Below are 8,046 nucleotides of genomic sequence, written 5' to 3'. Positions count from 1 at the left end.
TAGGGGTGTTTACGTTTGAAGGACCATATCCCCTATGAGTTTACGGCCTTAAAGTCATGGGAATGGTGTATTTGTGTGTTGCAAGGTCTCATGCATCACAAGGAAGGGTCCTAGGGCTGAATCAACGACTATGGAAGTGATCGGGGCTTGAAATGGACCTTATTAGGAGTTTATGGTTTTTGAAGGCTTCATTGGTGAGTTTACAGTCGTAAACACATGATTTTATGGCCGTAAACTCATGTTTGTGAATTTCTTACTTGTTTTGGTGCTTCAAGGGTAAGGATACAATGTTCTAGCCACTCATTCAAGTCATGGAAGGTGTTAAGGTCATTTTAACACCCTTAAAAGGTGTTTACGGTTTTGGGACATTCCCCAACCGTAAACTCATGTTTACTCTCTTCTTTTCATGTTTCGGGGTTCTAAGATCATTCATGCAAGTTTTTAGGTCATTAGCCAAGCATTAGCCAAGCATTGGAAGGGTTTTGGGGCATCAAAACCCCATTTTAGGGTGTTTACGGTTTTGGGATGTTCCCAAACTGTAAACTCATGTTCTTGGGGTTTTTGAGGGTTTAAACCACGAATTTGCAAGTATGCTAAGCTAAACAACAAGATAGGAAGGTTTACTTAATGTTATGAAGCTTGAAAGGGTGTTTTCTTGATCAAAATCCAACTTTTGTAGAGAGAGAGTAGAGAGACAAAGTTCTGATGGTGTGAAAGAGGTGAAGGCTACTCAACCCTTATATAGGGTTGAGTTTACAGCCTGGGTGGGGGGTCCACCAAACACTAACCGCAAACGGGGTATTTCGCATGATTTTTCGTTTTTCGTCACATATGAAATTACGAAAAATAACTCCAATTGATTTAGTTAGCTTAAGAAATTTACAGAAAACTTTTCATAAAAATAATTAATCGAAGTGGGTTACATTGACGTAATAAATTCCGGGTTGTCACATCATCCCTCCGTTAGAGGAAATTTCGTCCCGAAATTTGGAAATAAGATACAACTCATGTATTTGGAATGAGATGCGGATACTTCCGCTTCATCTGATCTTCGCACTCCCAAGTGAATTCGGGTCCTTGCTTGGCATTCCAGCGAACCTTCAGTATCAGGATGCAACTTTGTTTCATTTGTTTGATCTCCTTATCCATGATTTCGATTGGTTCTTACACGAAGTTCAGATTTTCGTTGATTTCGATCTCATCAAGAGGGATCACAAGGGTTTCTTTGGATAGACACTTCTTAAGATTATAGACGTGGAAGACAGGGTGGATGTTGCGAAGCTCTTGAGGTAATCGGAGTTTATAGGCTACAGGACCAATCCTAGCAAGGATCTTGAAAGGTCCTATGTACCTTAGGTTCAATTTCCCGCGCTTTCCAAAGCGTATGATGCCTTTCCAGGGTGAGACCTTCAAAAGGACACGATCTCCAACCTGGAATTCCAAAGGTTTTCATCGTTTATCAGCGTAGCTCTTTTGTCTGTCCCTAGAGGCTTTCAATCGATCTCGGATTTTGATGATCTTTTCGGTGCTTTCACGGATGATTTCAGGACCAGTGAGAGTACTATCAGGGACTCGACCCTTGGCTAGCTGCATGTCCCCTACCTCGACCCAACATAGAGGGGATCTGCACTTGCGACCGTAGAGGGCTTCGAACGGGGCAACCTTCGTACTGATATGGTAGCCGTTGTTATTAGAGAACTCAATCAAGGGTAAATGAGTGTCCCACGACTTTCCGAAATCGATGACACATGCTCTCAGCATGTCTTCCATGGTCTGGATGGTTCTCTTACTCTACCCATCTGTCTGAGGATGATAAGTTGTACTCATATCCAACTTAGTTCCAAGAGCTTTCTAAAGGGACTGCTAAAATCTCGAGGTAAACCTGCTATCTCGATCAGAGATAATGGATACAGGTACACCGTGCAGTCGGACCACTTCTTGAATGTAGATTCGTGTCAGCTTTTCCATTTTGAACGTTTCTTTGATTGGTAGGAAGTGAGCGGATGTTGTCAATTGATCGATAATTACCCAAATGGTATCGTACCCACTCGGAGATTTAGGTAATTTGGTATGAAATCCATAGAAATCATCTCCCACTTCAACTCAGGAATCTCGAGCTGCTGGAGCTGACCTAAGGGTTTCTGATATTCGACCTTCACTTTGGCGCAAGTCAGACACTTTCCCACGAAGGTAGCAATTTCGGCTTTCAGGTTTGGCCACCAGTATAGTTTCTTGAGATCCAGGTACATCTTATCTGAACATGGGTGCACGGAGTATCCAGTCTTGTGAGCTTCGTTCATGACAACCTCCCTGAAAGCTCCGAATTTTGGGGTCCAGATCCGGTCCATGAAACAGTAAACTCTGTCTCCTCTAATCTCAAGATTCTTATTCATTCCCCTCAAGGCTTCATTCGACATGTTCTCTGGTTTTAGGGCTTCTAACTGAGCCTCTCGGATTTGTGCGGATAAGTGGGAATGGATGGTCATTGTCAATGTCTTCTCCTTTTTGCCTGAGCTTTCCTTTCTGTTAAAGGAATCTGTCACTACATTGGCCTTGCCGAGATGGTAGCGGCTTAAGTCCTTCTGATCGATGATGTGTTATAGGATTTTATGGTCAGTGAAGATCGTGCACTTTGGTCCCGTAAAGGTAATGTCCCCAAATTTTCAGTGCGAAGACCACTGCTCCTAACTCCAGGTCGTGAGTTGTATAGTTGACTTCATGTGCTTTCAGTTGTCTTGAGGCATAAGCAATAACTTTTCCTCGCTGCATGAGCACACAGCCTAAGCCCTGATGGGACGCATCGCAGTAAACAATGAAGTCCTCCATCCCTTCAGGTAGAGGCAGGACAGGTGCGCTGCACAAGGCTCACTTCAATGTTTGGAATGCAACATCTTGTTTTTCACTCCAACAAAAGGGTACACCCTTCTGTGTCAAAGTAGTTAAAGGTTTCGCAATTTAGGAGAAATTCTGGATGAATCTGCGATAGTAGCCAGTGAGACCCAATAATTGCTGGATTTCTGTGGGCGTCTTTGCTGCCGACCAATTCTCTATCGCCTTGATTTTGGAAGGGTTCATATGTATGCCCTCCTCGCTTACCGCGTGACCTAGGAAAGTTACCTTCCGAATCCAGAATTCACACTTGGAGAATTTTGCGTACAACTTCTCTAATCTAAGTGTTTCCAACACTAATCTCAAGTGTTGTTTGTGATCTTCCTCGCTTTTGGAATAGACAAGTATATCGTCAATGAACTTAATAAGGAACTTGTCCAGAAAAGGACGACACACCTGGTTCATATGGTCCATAAACACTACCGGTGTGTTGGTTAGACCAAAGGGCATCACTACAAACTCGTAGTGTCCATATCGAGTCCTGAATGCTGTCATGGAAACATCACTCTCATGAACAAGTAGCTGATGGTACCCTGATCTAGGGTCTATTTTCAAGAAGTAACTGGCTCCCTGAAGTTGATCAAAAAGGTCATCTATTCAAGGAAGAGGATAACAATTTTTAATGGTCAGGTTGTTCAGTTCACGGTAGTCTATACACATCTGAAAGGATCCATCCTTCTTTTTCACGAATAACACAGGGGCTCCCCAAGGTGAAGAGCTCGGTCTGGTGAACCCTTTGCTGAGTAGCTCATTAAGCTGACGGGATAACTCCTACACTTCTATTGGCGCTAAGCGATATGGAGAAATGGCTACGGGGGTAGCTCCGGGAATTAGGTCGATGCGAAACTCGACATGGCGTTCGGGAGGAATTCTCGGGAGCTCTTCGGTAAAGACATCAGGAAAGTTGCATACTTCGGGGATGCTCTCGAGGTCTTTAACTTCCTGCTTCTCATTAATTACATGATCAAGGAATGCATGGCACTCCTTTCGCAGAAGCTTTTGAGCTTTGATGCATGAAATAATGCAAAGATTGGAACTAAGTTTATCGCCGTGGATCATGAGGGTCTGGGAAGAGGGAAGATTGAGACGGATAGCTTTTCCGTAACAAAGGATATCAGCATGATTGGGACTCAACCAATCCATGCCAATGCTAACATCAAAGCTCTTTATGGAAACTGGCATAAGGTCGATGGGAAAGGAATGATGGTTCAGGGTAAGGGTGCAGCCTATGAATATATCATTAGCGTTCTCTTTCTTGTCGTTATCTATCTCGACAGTAAACGTTTCGGTTAATGGTTGAGGACTATGTTTAAGCAGATGTTTGAATGAATGGCTAACAAAACTTCTTTCAGCACCAGAATCGAAAAGGATGCATTCATAAGAGTTGTCAAGAGGGAACGTACCTGTGACAACGGTGGCATCGGCGACTGCCTCCTCTTGCCCCATCGTTAGAACTCTCCCGGTGTTGCTGGTCGTTGTTGCTTTTGGGCAGTTTCTCTTATAGTGTCCTACTTCTCCACAATTATCACAGGCTTGACCCACGCCTGCTCCAAATGTTTGATTGCTTGGTTAAGCTGGTGTCTTGCAAAATCGAATCGTATGCCCCTTTTTACCACAGTTAGAGGACGACAGTTCACGACATGGGCCAGGATTATGGTGGTAGTTACACTTGTCGCACCGAGGAAGAGTACCAACGTATCTACTGGTAGGTGCTTGAGTGGCAGGAGTAGCGGCAGCGGTAGTAGCAGCGTAGACTGCCACTGTTTGATGTTTCTTTGAGGGCTCCTATAAAGACTGAACCTTCTTCTGTTTCAAGAATTTTATTTTCTCACCACTCCCTTTAGTCGGTTCAGGAGTGGTGGTCACTTCATCGAGATCGACTCCATGATCGATGAGATTTTGCGCCAGGAACTTAGCGCTGTCGAAGGTGTTAGGCCTAGCAGCCAATACATTTCATTTGGTTGGCTGGGTCAGTCCCCAAATGAATCTTTCAATCTTTTTACTTTTCGGGGTGACCATTCCTGGACACAGGAGTGCTAGGTCTTCAAACCTAGAAGTGTAGGCAGCGGTATCAGAACACTTCATCTTTAGGTTCTAGAGTTCGTGCTCAAGTTTCTGCATTTCGCCCCACGGGCAGTATTCAGCAAGCATGAGCTCCTTCAAGCTCTCCCAACCCATAGCATTCGCTACTGGCAGGGTTAAGGATTTGACTCGGCCATTCAACCAAGTCAATGCTTTATCAGTGAAAGTGCAGGCGGCGAATTTCACCTTGTTGGCTTCCGAACAAGAACATATTTCGAAGATAGACTCGATTTTCTCGAACCATCGAGTCTGGCTAATAACACCTCCAGTGCCATTGAAAGATGCGGGTTTTGCATTCATGAATTCTTTATAGGAACACTCCTTCTGGTGTCCCTGACCACCTTCCTAGTTTTGGGGATGAGTACCACCTCTTGGCCTGCCAAAGCCGTTAGGGTTCATCTGTGACATTATAGCAGCCACAGCAGCAATAACGGCTGCTTGGAACATGGCGGGATCAAATGGAGGAGGTGGCGGAGGAGGATTGTTTTTCTTTGAGCTGGGTATTTTCTTTGGAGGCATATCGATCTAAAAAGATCAGGAAAGTGAGGGTGGTAAGTCCTCTAGGTAGAATCAAGAGATATGAAACAAGAGATATCTTATTATGGCAGATAGAGTGTTCTACTAAGCGATAGAACAGCAAAAGTTACTAAAGCAAGTAAACTATCGCTAAGGAAAGAATGAGTAGCAACACATGCAATGAATTTCTACAACATATTCGGATCTGACTAAAATCCTCCTATAGTATTTTATGCTTTATTGTGACGATGACTTGTTATTTGGATATTTGGTACGTTTTAATCCTGTTGTGCACCACAGTCACTCCCAAGCACATGTTGGTCGTGTCTCGAACGAATATAGTTGACCAGGCTATATTGACCGTAGACACGACTACATAACTGCCCAGGTTAAACCGCAGTGCCCAACACCCAATTACTTTTTGTAAAAATACTTGTATTTTAAAGTATACTTTTAGTTCAGAGCGATTCGACTCTTAGTGTTTATAGTTGTATACCATGTAAGGTTCGGTATACTTAGTTCACTATAAATAAAAGCTCTGATACCAATCTGTCACACCCCCGAACTGTCAGGAAAACAACGGTGGAAACGTCCGGGGGTGGAGACATCATGCGTAGTATCACAACCATTGTACATAGTAAGCATAGTAAACACAACCATTACATTACATAAGAATAATTACATTTGTTTGAAACTAGATAAATACATAGTTTGTATATATCAGTATAAACAAAAGTAAAGACGAGACTTCTATATGCACCGTCTTCTCCAAAACTAAGCGAGATACTTGTCTAACGTGAACCTAAGAATACAAGCAGTTTTAGAAATATTAGCATAAAGCTACTGAGTTCATAAGTACTTGATTTTTGGTAAAAGAAAATGTTCCTTTTATTTCATGAAAGGTTGTTACCCAAGAAAATCCCATATTTTCTTATAAAAGAAGTTTGGTTATCCATTTGTTAAACAACCTGTTTATGAAAAGTTAAGTTATCCCAGGAAAACCCCATATTTTCCTTAAAAGTCAATGGTTGGTTATCGATCCGGAAATGAGGTGTACAAGTATCTACTATACTTGTATCGTTAGGTGCAGTTTACTTGAAAGCTCGGTTACCCTCGATGAAATACATTAGTTTTAATACACACATAAAACTAATAAGTAGGTAGTAAACTAATTCCTAACGGTATTGCTGATACCCTCTAGTAATCAAAACAATTATTACTTTGAGCTTAGTTCACTAGCTTCATTATTACTAGATGGAAATCTCCATTATCTAAGTTTGCAAGTTCCATAACCATATAATAAACTAGATATGGCGCGTAACGGGGCCAGTATCATTTTATGACTTTGTCACCCGTAGACCTATCGGTCCCACTGTAGCTAGCAGCATGGTGCGGGGTAGTCAGCCCCATATAGATCTATACACACAAGTCATGTTCTCCCTCCAGGAGACTCTGGTTACAGGGTCGGTCCTCCACTCGCGTCTCTCTGTGGAGTGTTACCAAGGACATGTCTCCAATATTAAGAATAACGAATTTACAAGTAATAGTATGGAAAATCCCGTTTTATGATTGGAGTGAATCCTTTATAAACTATAAAATATAACATTTTATGATGAGATTCACAAGTTTCCTTGTTTTAGTTTTGAAAACTAACTCTACAAGTTAATTTCTTAATCGGTTGACAAATCGGTTTTCTGTGTTAAAAGCATGCTAAACATGTAAGTATTTCCTACGAAATAATAGGTTTTGAGTACAAGTTCCCTTGTACTTTTACTTATATTCTCCCCCTGAAAACATGAAAAACTCGGAAAAGGTGTAGGGGTATGAACTCACCTGCAGTGAATGGATGGATGTGCTGTGTAGGAATGTTAGGTTTTAAGTGAGGACTTGAACACACGTGAGGATCCTATGTAACATGAATTGATACATAATTGTATCTAATTAGTTATCTAATCACTAATTAAGTATGTAAATACACTCTAATGCGTGAAAACACTTTATTTCAATTGTTAGGGATGATACGAGTTGCATCTAAGGAGTGTATGACCTCATTATGGAGTTTACTCTTCAAGTGGGGGTCCTTAGGGGTGTTTACGGTTGAAGGACCATATCCCCCACGAGTTTATGGCCGTAAACTCATGGAAATGGTGTATTTTTGTGTTCCTAGGTCTCATGCATCACAAGGAAGGGTCCTAGGGTTGAATCAAAGGCTATGGAAGTGATTCGGCCTTGAAATGGACCTTATTAGGAGTTTACGGTTTTTGAAGGCTTCATTGGTGAGTTTACGGTCGTAAACACATGATTTTACAGCCATAAACTCATGTTTGTCACTTTCTTGCATGTTTTGGTACTTCTAGGATAAGCATACAAGGTTCTAGCCACTCATTCAACTCATGGAAGGTGTTAAGGTCATTTCAACACCCTTAAAAGGTGTTTATGGTTTTGGGACATTCCCTAACTGTAAACTCATGTTTACTCTCTTCTTTTCATGTTTTGGGGGTTCTAAGATCATTCATGCAAATTTATAGGTCATTAGCCAAGCATTAGACAAGCATTAGA

This window comes from Lactuca sativa, chromosome 3 (genome assembly GCF_002870075.4).
Source record: "Lactuca sativa cultivar Salinas chromosome 3, Lsat_Salinas_v11, whole genome shotgun sequence".
Classification (NCBI taxonomy): domain Eukaryota; kingdom Viridiplantae; phylum Streptophyta; class Magnoliopsida; order Asterales; family Asteraceae; genus Lactuca; species Lactuca sativa.
Note: the sequence above shows the minus strand (reverse complement) of the source record.